Raw genomic sequence first — 15,781 nt, forward strand, 5'->3', positions numbered from 1 at the left:
CATGGATAGAGTCGAGGCTAAAACATTGTCTGATTTCAAGAAGAAATTAGATACAGCTCTACGGGCTAAAGGGATCAATGGATATAGGGGGATGAGGTTATTGAATTTGATGATTAGCCATGATCAAAAGAAACGGAACAGGCTGCATCTAGTTTCTATGTTAATAAAACAGATTGTGCCTCCAATTCCCAGTAATATGCATTTAATCAACCTCAGTCTTTGTGGTATTTGTATAGAATAGGCAGGCACTGTCATTATTTCTATGTTCCAGTAACAGAAATGTTGATAATATAAATCAGCTAGTGTTCATTCACCCGATCGCTGTCCACTAAGTACAACTCAAAAAGTGTATCGATGAATGCCAGATAAGAATCGGATTGTTTGATTGTAATCAAAGTTTACAAACAGTTCATTGTTCAGGATATAAACACAAATAAGTGGCTATCTGCTACCCTTTCTATTTAATAGGTCAATGTAGCCCAAGTCAGAATGTCATAAATGGTCCAGATTAAATCACTAAGTTAACTAATGTAAATATAATGGAAGTATGCAAAATACTGAAGCTGAAATGCAATATGAATTTGTCTGCATAAGATTGATCAAATGCATTGACAAAATATAACCTACTCAAAGGTACTCATTTGGGTACAGAGAAAAGAATAAACTATAAGGAACAGCACAGTCCTGACAGACTGGAGCCAAGACTACCAACAAATCTCAAAATATATCAAGACTTTTGCTTCTGGCCAAATTTTATTCTTTTGGGACTCTTCGGTTGGCACCCATTCTCCTAGAGTGAAAATTTACCTGCTCCGAGATCCTAAGTCTAGCCAAATTTAGTTAGCACTAAAGTTTGGGAACCTCAGATTTGCCCTCACAAACCTTATGCATTTCTCTCTTCAACACTGGGTCCACACAGAGGGAGAGGTCATGCTGACATTTATTTCTTTTTAATATTAAATCTTTCAGAATCCTCTAATTTCCAAGCAATAATGCTTTATTAAATCACATCTTGAACGTCAGTGGGAAATGTCACTATGTATTGAATTATTGACATTATTTCTCAAGTTTTAAGTGTGATTCCTATTCATGCTATTAGAATCATTCCCACTGAATTCAAAATTCTATATGTTTACAGAAAGTCCTGCTTCGGACTTAGAAAGCAAAAAGCCAGCAGTCTGCTGCTGTAGAGTTAGATATACAATTATGTCACCTGAGCCCAGCTAGATTTAAAAAAAGCACTACAAGCTCATGTAGCGCTATGACAGCAGAGTGAAACCTGGCCAGGAGGAGTTGGAGGAAGGGAACAGCAAAATTCCTCAGTATATCAAAACAGTGATCAATATAATTAGGGCATGATGTCAGTACAGTAGCCAATTGTTCAATACATTGTGATATTTCACACAAGTTCTAAACGTGATCAAATAAAAGCATTATTGCTTGGGAATTCACAGAAATGCAAAGACTTGATGTAAAAAATTATTACAAATATCCGTTTGCATATGTAACACAATGGAGTTTCTTTTATTGTGCTAGAAATCAGCAAGAATGACAATGTAAACTTCATTTCTTCATGATGGGCAACATTGGAAAGGAAGTTTTCATTAGGTCTGATAATATTTTCATTTGGCCAGCTGCCCCATTAGTAAACTTTTGAAAATCTGCGATGAAAAAAGGGGCAAGGACCTGCAAAATGAGAGAAACCTTGTGCAAATGTGCTGCTCATTGTGATCTGATATAACAATGTAATGGCCAGCAATTTCATAGAGTGGGTAGCAAAGCAAAGGAAAGGGCAGGGAGATAAATAGATGAAGTGCATGTTTTATGCAGAGAACAAGAGAGAATGTGCTCACTCCACAGATCGTGACGCCACGGTAAAGCCAGTTCAATTGAGATTCAGAAGTTCACAATGTATTTACGCTACTTGAACCAATTTGCTGTGATCCATCTTTATAACACTTACTATTATTTAGCTATCCATCATATTCTACTCTTAAGAACATAAGAAATAGGAGCAGGAGTAGGCCATCTAGCCCTTCGAGCCTGCCCCGCCATTCAAAAAGATCATGGCTGATCTGTCGTGGCTCAGTTCCACATTCCCGCCCTCTCCCCATAACCCCTAATCCCCTCTCTTATCAAAAACCCATCAATCCACGTCTTAAAAATATTTAGCGAGGCAGCCTCCACCACTTCAACGGGCAGAGAATTCCAGAGATTCACCACCCTTTGAGTGAAGAAGTTCCTCCTCAACTCCGTTCTAAACCGCCCCCCCTTTATCTTGAGGCTACGCCCCCAGTCCTACTATCTTTTTTGAGCGGGAAGAGTCTCTCCATCTCTATCCTATCCATCCCATTCATCATCTTATACGTCTCAATGAGATCTCCCCTCATTCTTGTAAACTCTAACGAGTACAAGCCTAGTTTATTCAGCCTCTCCTCATAGCTCAACCCCCTCAACTCCGGTATCAGCCTAGTAAACCTCCTCTGCACTCCCTCCAAGGCCAAAATATCTTTGCGCAGGTGCGGCACCCAAAAATGCACACAGTACTCCAGCTGCGGCCTCACCAATGCCCTATACAGCTGCAGCAAGACCTCCCTACTTTTATATTCAATCCCCCTCGTTATGAAGGCCAGCATCCCATTCGCCTTCCTGACCACCTGCTGCACCTGCAAGCTGGGTTTTTGCAACTCATGCACAAGGACCCCTAGGTCCCTCTGCACCGTCGCCTGCTGCAGTTTTTCGCCACGTAAGTAATAATCCTTCCTACCATTATTCCTACTCTTGACTCACAATTGTCAATTTCTCCAAATATAATTTTCTCCTAAATTATAAGTACAAGACACAACACGAAGTGACATACATCAAACCAAATACCACCATATAACTGCCATGAAGCACCACGCTCCAGCCCCAAACAACTTTAGATCAACAATTGGAAAATGCTTTAATACAGCAACACAAACATACAAGGCATTGTTACAGTTTCGGACCCATCCTAATACGTAGGTGTGCTATCAACTTGTAACCACTCCTATTGTTTAAATCTTATGTAATTGCTCCATTATTGGAGGAACTGGCTTCTGTTGTTATGCTCCGATTACCTTCCTAATCCCTTCTGCCTCTCAATCTGATTTTCCTCCTCTAAGGCACTTACTAAAACTTCCACTGTCTTTAATCTGTAAGACTGCTTGTCTGACATCAAGTGCTAGATGAGCAGAAATTTTCTCCAATAGATCAGATATTATCAGAGCCCACCATAAACTCATTTTTTTACGACACTGACTCAATTCCTCATCCTGGCAACCGTGAGCTCTACCAGCCTGTTCGCAAATTATGCAGCACATATGACAAAGCATCATCATTAAGTCTAGCTTTTCACCTGTCCAACATCACTCAACTTCACCCTGTCTCAGCTCAGCTATGGTTGAAAACTCATGCAAGCTTTGCTACCTCTATACTTGACAATTCTAACACATTTCTGGTCTATTCCATCAATCTAAAATATGGAAAAACATAAACTTGTTCACTTTGGCAGGAAGAACGGAATAGCAGTATACAATTTAAATGAAGAGAGATTGCAGAATTCTGAGGTGCAGAGGGATATGGGGGTCCTGGTACATGAATTTGGAGTTTGCCCATTCTCCTCGTGTCTGTGTGGGTTTCCTCTGGGTGCTCCAGTTTCCTCCCACAGTCCAAAGATGTGCAGGTTAGGTTGATTGACCATGCTAAAATTGCCCTTAGTATCTTGAGATGTGTAGGTTAGAGGGATTAGCGGGTAAAAGTATGTAGGGATATGGGGGTAGTTCCTGGGTGGGATTGTGGTCAGTGCAGACTCGATGGGCCAAATGGCCTTTCTCTGTACTGTAGGGATTCTATGATTCTGTTCTATGACTCAGAACAAGTTACTATGTAGGTACAGCAAGTGATTAGGAAGGCAAATGGAATATTGTTATTTATTGCAAAGGCAATGGAATATAAAAATGGGGAAGAACAATTGTAGCAGACACATGGAAAGGCCACCATCTACAAGATATCCTACAAGCCAACAGCAACCTGATTTGGAATTTAATTGCCCTTCTTTCACTGCTACTGGGTCAAAAACTTGGAAGTCCCTTCTTAATGGCATCATAGTGTACCAACAGCGTATGGACTGCAGTGGTTCAAGAAGGCAGCTCAGCACCACCTTCCTGAGGGTAATTATGGATGCACAATCAATGCTGGACTTGTCAGCAACACACGTCCTATGAATGAATAAAACAAGATCTTTCTTATGCTTGCCTTCACAGCCTTGTTATAAAATTGTGACCAGAATTGTGCATGTTGCTCCAAATGCAGTTCAACCAAAGTTTTGCATAACTTGTCTACTTTTCAATTCTATCCCTCTAGAGTTAAATCTTAGTGCTTACCTTCCTTTTAATAGTCTGATTAAATGGCATTGCAACTTCTAACAATTTGTGTATTTGTACTCCGAGCTCGCTTTGCTCCACTGTTCCATTCAGATACTTATTTTCCAAGTATTACATGGCCTTATTTTCTTACCAAAATGGAATACCTTATACTTAAGTGTGTTGAAATTAACTTACTGTTTATATGCCCATTATGTAAGTTTATTAATGCTTCTTGTAATTTGTTGCAGCCCTCCTCAGTATTGGTCAAGTTCCCAACTTAGTGTCATGCATAAATTTGAAAAGTCTGCTTTTGATTCTATAGTTTAAGGCTCTTTTTAAAACCTACCACTTTGACAAAGCTTTTAATCACCTTCCCTAATATCCTCTTATGTGGCTTGGTGTCAAATTTTGTTTTTAAGTCACTCCTATGCAGCTTGGAACATTTTACTAAATTATAGGTGCTTTATAAATGCAAGCTGTTGATTTGTAAGGCTCCAACTTGTAGCTATTCACTCCAAAGGAACTTTAAAATCAATATGAACATTCATCAAATAGAAAACCAAATAGCATTAGCATTTTAGTTTATGAAATATGAATATGCAATGTAATATTTGATGTACTTTAATTTAGAATGAGAAATTAAACTGTAACAAGTCTAAATTTTTGATAACATTAATACTTTTTGCTGTTTTTTTCAAACATTGCTCCTCAAAGTAATTGCTTCAACTAGAGGTGAAATTAAAATGCCTGAAAAAGTGGTTGGTGCATCATTAACACTTGCTGAAAACTTTAGTTGACATAGATATAGAAGTTTAGGTTACAAACTGAATCAAAAATGATTAGATTATACCTGCACTAACTCACCTTTCTCCTTGATCTCTGACTGATGAAAAGGCTTTGTTTTCACCTGAGTGGACAATGTTTGATGCAACTTTTTGTTTGTCTATAAAAGTCAAAATTCTTAAATAAATACTTATTTGTAAAATAATGAACTCAGTTCTGCCGAGAATTTTCTGGATTATAAAACTAGAAGAAGTAACAAAAGCACACAGAGGGGAAAAAGTGCTTTTTAAATAATATTAAAATTTGAATACTTTTGTATTTAGTTCTCAGGAAATGACTATAAACATTGCAGAAAGGTAGAATTACAGCAGCAGAAATTCAGCAGATACTGAAAACACCAAGGATCACAGTGTATAATACAAAACCAGGTGATGTGCCTTGGTTAACTTATTTTGATGCCCTTTAACTGATTACCTGCCATATACATATTTTATTACTGATAACTTCGGTATCTGAAAATTGGAAGCACCAACTAACTGGGAGCTAAATATAATCGTGCTATTCATTTCAGCAACTGCAAGAGATTTTCATTTCAGATGAGTCAATGTGCCACTCATTTTTATCATCAGGATGCTAAGCACCATTACATATAAATAAAAAACCTCAATCTTTGAGAACTGGCATAATTCGGCTCATTTTCAAGCAGATGAAAAACTTCACCTGGAACTGAAAAGGAAGTCAAATCTAACAATACGTTTTCTGAGAAGAAAAGGCTGAGTCATTTCTGAATTTAATATCAAGAAAAGGTATCCATTTATAAAGGAAATACCTACTTACCATGTTTAAACTGATGAGGTTTAGGTGTCACAACTTGACACCTTGTCTGATTGCTTTAAAAAAAATCAATTGCAGCAGTCAGCTGACACAGCGCACTGATTAAATGTCAAATGAGCACGTTCAGCCCAAGTAAAAATAAACTCCCAGTGTTTGTGCCAAGTATGAGGATACACATCTCTGTAGCTGTCACGAGGCACTCAAATAGTGTTCTTATGGCCAAGGTAGTACACAAGTTGATCAGAGTTTCCCTCCATCTTACAACTAGTGAATATGTGAAAGCGACATTATTTTGTGGGACAAATATAGTGAAGAAAAATGCAGTCAACAACTCAGTTGCACAACGTGTACAACTTGCATGCTACTTCTGCAGCTCCTTTTGCTGGTTTCTGAATTCACATTCTTGTTTTGCTTGTTTTTCTGACCTTCAACCCATTTTCTGCCTAAACATGTTGGCTCCCTCCTTTTACTTCCACAATCTCCTCTACTTAACTCTGGAACAGTTACCTACCCTCCAGCCACCTATACTGCTCGCTCAGTGTCCAGATTTTGCAGTCAGTAGCAAAGTAAGTTGAACTGAGAAATTTGGCAATTATGTGCAAAAATGTTAACTCTCAAAGCGCAATATATTGTAGGGTCATGTAATGGGAATTCCCAGTGTGCAGCTGCAATGATGTCATCAAACTGTCTCAACAGTCAATAACCACATTAAAGAATTCTCAGACATCTAGTAGGAAATTATTTTTTTTTAAACAGTGTGATATAAAGATTGGGACATATAGTTTATTTATTAGTCACAAATAGGCTTACATTAACACTGCAATGAAGTTACTGTGAAAATCCCCTAGTCGCCACACTCCGGCACCTGTTCAGCTACACTGAGGGAGGATTTAGCCTGGCCAATTCACTTAACCTGCACAACTTTGGACTGTGGGAGAAAACCAGAGCACCTGGAGGAAACCCATGCAGACTCAGGGAGAATGTGCAAACACCACAGACATTGACACAGGCCGGGAATCGAACCTGGGTCCCTGGCACTGTTAGGCAGCAGTGTTAATCATTGTGCCACGATGTCACCACCATATATATATATATAGTATATGGGAATACAGTAGAAACTGAAATATTATGAACAATCCTTAAAATTTTAAAATTTATTTACAAAACCTAGTTCAAAAACTGGGGAGTAATTATTATGGAGACATTTAGCAAGATTCCACAAATGTAATTTGCGTTTGAGATTTGTACCAGCTATTGTTAAGATCACTAAAATCAGTTCTAACATTACGTTTACTGATGATGCTTTACTTATAACAATATCCCCACCATCAACAAAGTTCCTCCTTTGAAATCCCCAAATGGGGAAGCTCTCCCTGACGAGTACAAGCAAACAGCCTGCTGGGTGGAGCACTATTGTGAACTATATCCCTGTGAGACAGTTATCTCTCTACCTGTGCTTGATGATCTTCTGCAGCTACTTGTTATGCCTGCGCTTGATGTAGAACCTTCATGTTTTGAGACTGAAAAGGCTATTGACTTCCAAGCAAAAGGGAAGTGGGGAATACGCTGGGTCACGTAAGTATAGAAAGCTCTATCTGCTACCATATCGCCATGACTTCCTTCACTGCTGGACAGTAGGCTCTATCCCCCATGACTCACGTGACACAAACATCATCAAGCTATAAAAGAAAAGCAATCGAGTGACTGCAATTACCATTGAGGCATAATACTGTTCAGCGTCACTTGGAAGACATTGTCAGAATTATTCTAATGAGGCTCTATTGACTAGCCAACAGGATACACCCAGAGGTACAGTGACAATTAAAAACAGGTAGATCCATGGTAGACTTGCCTTTCTTCCAATATCAGCTCTGAGAGGACGGCATAGTGAAAACACTACCCTAACTTGCTTTTGTAGACTTCAGAAGCGTATTTGGTAGTTTGAGCATAACAGGCCGCAACCAGACACAACAGAAGAATCAGCTGCCCTCCCAAGCTTCATAGTCTCATATAGAACATAGAACACTACAGCACAAACAGGCCCTTCGGCCCACGAGTTGCGCCGATCACATCAACACCTACCAACCTACAGACCTATCTATAACCCTCAATCTCATTAAACCCCATATACTCATCCAGAAGTCTTTTAAAAGACCCCAGCGAGTTCGCCTCCACCACCACTGACGGCAGCCGATTCCATTCACTCACCACCCTCTGAGTGAAAAACTTACCCCTAACATCACTTCTGAACTTCCCTCCCTGCACCTTAAATCTGTGTCCTCTCGTAGTAACCATTTCAACCCGGGGAAATAGCCTCTGAGAGTCCACCCTATCTATTCCTCTCAACATTTTGTAAACTTCTATCAGGTCGATAGAAGTTCTATATAGTTCTATATACTTCTATATAGTTCTTCCAATGATAACATATACCACAGCTTTAAGTTTGATGGCTCCACTTCCGACAGTTCTGAGACAAGAATGTGGATGAATCAGGGTTGCAACAAAGCCCTACTACTCTCTTTTGTATCTTTTTCTCTATCTTTCTGACTTATACTTTCTGGCAACATGGAAGAGCGTACTTGCACACACAATCTGAAAACAAAGGCAAAAGTAAAATCGCCAGCTCCAATGCACCCCTCCCAGATGAGCTCAATGTATTCTACACCCGTTTTGAACAAGAGGTCAGCAAGAGCACGCCTTCCACTCTGGAAGCCTTGGATGAACCTGTACCTGAGGTACCACTGTAGATGTCAGCATAGCTTTCTCAAAAGTCAACTCAAGAAAGCAACTTGCTCTGATGGGGTACCCGGACGAGCGCTTAGATCCTGTGTGGATCAGCTGACAGGAGTATTCACTGACATCTTCAATCTCTCTTTACCAACAATCTGAGGTCCCTAACCGCTTCAAGACAACAACCATCATCCCAGTACCAAAGAAAACCCAAGCAGCCTGCCTTAATGACATTCTGTAGTTCTGACATCCATCATTAGGAAGTGTTTTGAAAGGTTAGTCATTGCATGAATCAGTTCCAGCCTCCCGGACTGCCTGGATCCACTACAGTTCGCCTACCGCCGCAGCAGGTCCACAACAGGTCCATAGCTCTCCCTGGCCCTGCATTCAACCATTGAACACCTAGGTAACAAAGACATCTATGTCAGAGTCCTACTTATTGACTACAGCTCAGCTTTCAACATCGTTATTCATACAAAACTCATCTCCAAACTCCATGGCCTGCATCTCGTCTCCTCTCTCTACAACTGGATCCTGAACTTCCTAACCCACAGAGCACAATCAGTAAGGATAGGTAACAACATCTCCTCTACGATCATCCTCAACACAGGTGCCCCACAAAGCTATGTCCTCAGCCCCCTACTATATTCCTTATACACCAATGACTATATAGCCAAATTCCCCTCCAACTCAATTTTCAACTTTGCTGGCAACATCATCATAGTGGGTCAGATCTCAAATAATGATGAGACAGAGTACAGGAATGAGATAGAGAATCCAGTGAAGTGCGGCAACAATAATCTCTCCTTCAATGTCAAAACGAAGGAGATTGTCATCGACTTCAGGAGACAGTGTAGAACATCCCCTGTCTACATCAACAGGGACGATGTAAAAATGGTCAAGAACGTCGGGTTTTTTGGTGCCCAGATCACCAACAACCTTCCTGGCACCCCCATGCTGACACTATAGTTAAGAAAACCCACAAACATCTCAACTTTCTCAGAAGACTAAGGAAATCTGGCCTGTCAGTTACTACTCTCACCATATGGTGCACCATAGAAAGCATTCTTTCTGGTTGTATGGCTCTTGCTCTGCCCAAGACCATAACAGACTACAAAAAGTCATGAATGGAGCCCAACCCATCATGCAAACGAGCCTCCCATCCACTGGCTCTGTCTACACTTCCCGCTGCCTCGGAAAAGCAGCCAGCATAATTAAGGACCCTACGCACCCGAGACATTCTCTTTTCCACTTTCTGCCGACCGACTCAGGAACAGCTTCTTCCCTGCTACCATCAGATTTTTGAATGGACTTACCTTGCATTAAGTTGATCTTTCTCTACACCCTAACTATGACTGTAACACTATATTCTAAATTCTCTTCTTTCCTTCTCTATGAACTGCATGCTTTGTCTGCAGAAACAATACTTTTCACTGTATACTAATACACGTGACAATAATGAATCAAAGTGTGGCAATGTCTTGATCAGAAAAGTCTTGTATACTAATGTTGTTGTCAACACTAGTTGTCCAGGCTGAAAATCAGTTCTAAAGGGTCATGACTGTGTCTTGTTCTCCATTACTGTCAGTGTCAAAACAACTGTAAAAGGGTGTTTGTTGTGTCTCTGCCTGTGTTTAGACTCAACAGCACCCATCAGAAGCAGTCAGCAAATTCTGCTACTTTGACCTATAGTGACAGACAACTTGCATCTTTATGAAGAGCTCAGCAGGTGCATTGGAAAGGCAACCACCAACTCTGGCCAACTAACAAAATGGGTAAGGAAGAACAACAAAATGGCCCACACAGCTAAGATGCTTATCCACAAATTCTGAATCCTCTGCTCTAGGACATGAAACCTGGGCAACTTACACCTATCAATACAAATGGTTCAATGACTTCTCTCTCTAGTGTCTACGAAGCATCCTTGGCATCACATGGAAAGACAGTCACCAATAAAGTATTCCACTCCAGGGCAAACATGCCAAGCAAAATTAAAATCACTAGGAAAGCGGTACTGAGCGAATTGCTGGAGCTGCAGGCTGACAAGTCCCCAGGTACTACTGTTGGACTTCATCGTAGGGTCTTAAAAAGAGTGGCTTGAAAAAGAATTTTAATTTTCCAAAATTCCCTAACTTTGGGAAAGGTTCCATGAGAATGGAAAATAGCAGATGTAATTACTCCTTTATTCAAAATGGGAGACAGTAAGCAGGAAACTACAGGTCAGCTGGCTTAGTAAGGGGGAAGGTTAGAAGTGATAATTAAAGGCATTATAACAGGGTCTTCAGATTAATTCAAGATAATCAGGCATAGTCAACATGGTTTTGCTCCAAATTTACCAGTTACCTGTTTAACCAACTTATTTAAAGGGGAACCGATTAATATACTGTACTTAGATTTTCAGAAGGCATTTGATAAGGTTATCAAAGGTTATTGCAAAAGTAAAAGCTCATGGTGGAGAGGGTAACATAATGGCAAGGATAGAAGATTGGCTAGCTAACAGGAAATAGAAAGTAGGCATAAAGAGGCTACAAAGAGACACAGATAGATTAATTGACTGAGTAAAAGTCGGCCAAATTAGTATAATGTAGGAAAATGTGAAACTGTCCATTTTGGAAGGAAGGACAAAAAAGCATGTTATCTAAATGGTGAGGGATTGCGGAGCTGACAAGCAGAGGGCTCTGGGTGTTCTAATGTTTGAATCGCAAAAAGATTAGTATCTTTTAGCACATTGTTATTTATGGCAAGGAGAATTGAATATATAAGTAGAGAGCTTATGCTTCACTTATACAGGGCATTTGTGAGACCACAACTGGAGTACTGTGTACTGTATTGGTCTCCTTATTTAAGGAAGGATGTGATTGCGTTGAATGCAGCTCACAGAAGATTTACTACACTAATATCTGAATGGAAGGGTTATCTTACGAGCAAACGTTGGACAGGCTGACCTTGTATCTGCTGAAGATTAGGAGAGTAAGAGGCAACTTGATTGAAACCTTTAATATCCTGAAGCATCTTGACAGGGTGGATGCAGAACTGAAATTTCCTTTTGTGGGAGAATCTGGAACTAAGGGTCACCTACTTAAGTAGATATGAGGAGAAATTTTTTTTTTCAGATGGCAGAGGGTCTTTGGAACTCTCCTCAAAGTGCAGGAGAGGCAGAGTCTTTGAATATTTTTAAGGCAGTTAGATCGATTCTTGATAAGCAAAGGAGCAAAAGGTTACTGCGGGTGGGTGAGACTGTGGAGTTGAGGTTACAATTAGATCAGTCGTGATCTTATTGACTGGCAGAGCAGACTCCTTAGGGCCAAATGACCTACTCCTGCTCCTAATTCATGTGTTCACATAATATGCTATGCAAGGAACTAGCCCACGCCAGGACATCAGCAGGGGAACCAAAAAGCTCTCAATCTCAATCACGAGTAGAAAATTCTAGTTATCCATCATTGACACCACCAGCTGCTGTTTTGAAATGAAAGATAAGAGTAGATGGTCACCTTATTTGAAAATCAGCTTGGCAATGGCTGTCACTACAAAAATGCAACTCCAGCTGCAGAGGACTAGAAATAAATGTGATTTCAGTTAATATTTCACTGAACAATATGCACACATTTGGGTTAGAAACAAAACATTATGAAAAAATATCCAGTCAAATATTCATCGATATAAAATCTGATTGGGGAGATACAATAAAGAGTGGATATTTGAAACATAATGCTCTCATCTGTAATCAGAAAGAAAATTTTAATTTCCCAGCTAGATTGTAAAGCAACTGCCCATCTCAAGAACACAAGAAGTGTAAACAGCATGATTGTGTGAAAGAAATTTTGTCCACATAGGGCTCAACATAGCATGGGAAGCAGTTTAAAATCAATTCTTGGAACCTTAGACTATACTTTTTAACATCTAATCCTACAGCAACATCAGTGTAAACTGAATTAAGAGTCCTCCATCCAACCATAATTCAGACAGCGATTTTTTTTTGGCATAACACATTAAAAAGCTATGGAGAATGAGGTAAATTCTACAGAAAATCTTGTGTTCTGGTTGAGCAAGCATTATGAGATACTAACTTTTCCCCCCACTTTCCACTGTTATCTTTTGAGAGCGCAATATTCATTCTTCTGTGGAGTGTGTGGCCTTTAGACAAAAAAATGTGGCAATCTTATTTCCAGTAAATTTCAAAAAGCTGAGGAACCCTGGTTGAAACATTCCCTTGCACAAAATTATTCCAAGCACCTTCTTTTGCCTGTAGACATCACAATGATCTTGGGCAAATTATTTAAACCAAATGTCGAAAGAGGATTTTCAGAACCCTCTTTCTGCAACTGCTAGCATAATTCATAGAAACACAGAAGGTAGGAGCAGGAGAAGGTCATTTGGCCCTTCGAGCCTTATCTGCCATTTAGTACGATCATGGCTGATCATCCAACTCAATAACCTAATCTTGTTTTCTCCCCATAACCTTTGATCCTCTTCACGCCAAGCGCTCTTTCTGGCCACCTCTTGAATACATTCAACGTTTTGGCATCAACTACTTCCTGTAGAAATGAATTCCACAGGGACACCACTCTTTGGGTGAAGAAATGTCTCCTCACCTCCGTCCAAAATGGTTTACCCTGAATCTTCAGACTGTGACCCCTGGTTCTGGACTCCCCCACCATCGGGAATATCCTCCCTGCATCAACCCTGTCTAGTCCTGTTAGAATTTTATAAATCTCAGTGAGATGCCCCCTCATTCGTCTGAGCAAAAACAATCCTAACCTCGTCCACCTCTTCTCATACATCAGCCCCACCATCCCCAGAATCAGCCTAGTAAATCTTCGCTGCACTCCCTCAAAAGCAAGAACATCCTTCCTCAGAAAAGGAGAACAAAACTGCACACAATACTCTTAGGTGTGGTCTTACCAAGGCACTGTATAATTGCAAACAACACATCCCTGCTCCTGTACTCGAAACTTCTTGCAATGAAGGTCAACATGCCATTTGCCTTCTTTACTGCCTGCTGCACCTGCTTGCTTACCTTCAATGACTGATGCACAAGACACCCAAGTCCCACTGCATGCTCCCCTCTTCCAATTTACAGCCATTCAGGTTGTAATCTGTCTTCTTGTTTTTGCTTCCAAAGTGAATAACGGCACATTTATCCAAATTGTACTGCATCTGCCATTGATTTGCCCACTCACCTAACCTGTCCAGATCATTCTGAAGGGTCTTGGCATCTCATCACAGTTCACCCTCCCACCCAAGTTGGTATCATCTGTAAACTTTGTTATATTTTGTTCGCTCATTCAAATCAATATATATTGTGAATAGCTGGGGTCCCAGCACCAATCCCTGTGGCACCTCACTAGTTACTGCCTGCCAATTTGAAAAGCACCCATTAATTCCTATTCATGTTCCCTCTCTGCCAACCCATTTTCTATCCATCTCAATGTACTTCCTCCAATTTCATGCGCTTTAATCTTGCATAATAACCCCTTGTATGGGATTTTGTCACTTTCTGAAAGTCCAAATATACCACATCTATAGATTCTCCCTTGTCAACTCTACTAGTTACATCTTCAAACAATTCCAACAGATTTGTCAAGCATGATTTCCCCTTCATAAATCTATGCTGACTCTGTCTGATCCTGCCACTACTTTTTAAGTGTTCGGCTATAAAATCCTTAATAAATGGATTTGAAAATTTTCCCCACTACGGATGTTAAGCTTACAGATCTATAATTATCTTGTTTTCTCTCTACCTCCCTTTTTGAATACTAGATTTTTGTGTGGATTTTAGGTTGCTGTCTGTATGGAATTATGATATCAAGGAAAACTTAGCAATGACTTTAGAACAGGACATGTTGGTCAGAATTTTCATGCTCAGGTTGTTTAATAATTGATTTGGAAAATCAAAGGGCAATGAAACCATTTCACGGCAAGACTACTGGCGCTCCGCAGTCATCCTGTTAACACTGCAGGACAGACTCAGAACAATGGTGGAAAAATGCATTACACGCAAAGACAAAGGGTGGGATTTTACGACTTTGCTCAGGTGAAGCTCATAAAATCCAGCCCGAGGCCAATGGAGAATTCTGTTTTGCGAGCCTTGCTCGTCCCAATTCCGGGGCGGACAAGATGGTAAAATTCCGGCCAACATGTACTGTTCTAATAGTCATTGATAAATTTTCCATGATGTCACAATAAATTCCATACAGGCAGCAAACTAAAATCCACACAAAAATAGCACATTAGATCCAGCGACATATTCCTTAATGAACATCCATCCTGGATTAAAGTGCATACTTAATTTGTGAGACATACATTAATTAAAAGCACTGAATTAGAATTAAAGCATTCAACCTCCTTCCGCTTTTATCTGTCAGTGAGTTGAACTTCACAACACAGTTGCATTTTGAAATGTAACTTTAACTGAAAATGAAACAGAATACTTCTGCTTGGAGACATATCCAGGTGATCCCCTTGCCATCGGAAAAGAAACTCAAACAGGAACCAATGAGTATTGGATGCCACTTTTTACAGCATACCAACGTGAAGGAGCAGTTGTTGTTTGAGACAGAGATACAAAGAAGATACTGTTGTGGGGAAACACAAACTGTTTTAAGTTACTGACCAGGCAGGATTTTGTTGAGAATTCAGTTTCCATTCAAAACAAAGGAAACAGAAAAGGTAGGACTCAAGGTTTCAAGGACAGAGATTTGTCAAGGTGTACCTTGCTAATGGTTACCGTATTTGGGAAAAGCTGGGCTGAGTGAGACAAATACCAAAGAAAACTGAAATCTTCTGCCTGGCATGGTGTTGAGAATTGAACCAACTTAAGAGCTGGGCACAACTGTAGGACTGTTTCTCTGATGCTGCACATCTGCCAGAAATACGGTGCACACAATGAAAAGGCTTTACAAGACATATTTCAGTTAATTAGTTAATGCAAAATTTAACTTTTTGTTGCTTGATGCATTAGTTGCCTTTTAATGTATGATCTATGACGATTTCAGTTTGTTACAGCAGAATTCTTAAAAATCTGAAATCATGTCCTTTGGTTC

At 40.0% G+C, this 15,781-nt stretch overlaps 1 protein-coding gene across 7 annotated transcripts in view; it reads right to left on the bottom strand.

Annotated features, from left to right (window-relative positions):
* LOC145351894 (uncharacterized) overlaps nt 1–15,781 on the bottom strand; it is a 51,443-nt gene that overhangs the window by 13,514 nt on the left and 22,148 nt on the right. For 4 of the 7 annotated variants that reach the window (XM_080201660.1, XM_080201659.1, XM_080201658.1 and 1 more), the window contains one exon: nt 5,253–5,331. The exons of the other annotated variants lie outside the window; for them this stretch is intronic. The gene's annotated coding sequence lies outside the window, so the exon portion shown is untranslated. The remainder of the gene's footprint in view (nt 1–5,252; nt 5,332–15,781) is intronic. 7 annotated transcript variants of the gene reach the window in all.

Source organism: Carcharhinus amblyrhynchos, chromosome 13, assembly GCF_965287045.1.
Source record: "Carcharhinus amblyrhynchos chromosome 13, sCarAmb.v2.hapA, whole genome shotgun sequence".
Taxonomy (NCBI): Eukaryota; Metazoa; Chordata; class Chondrichthyes; order Carcharhiniformes; family Carcharhinidae; genus Carcharhinus; species Carcharhinus amblyrhynchos.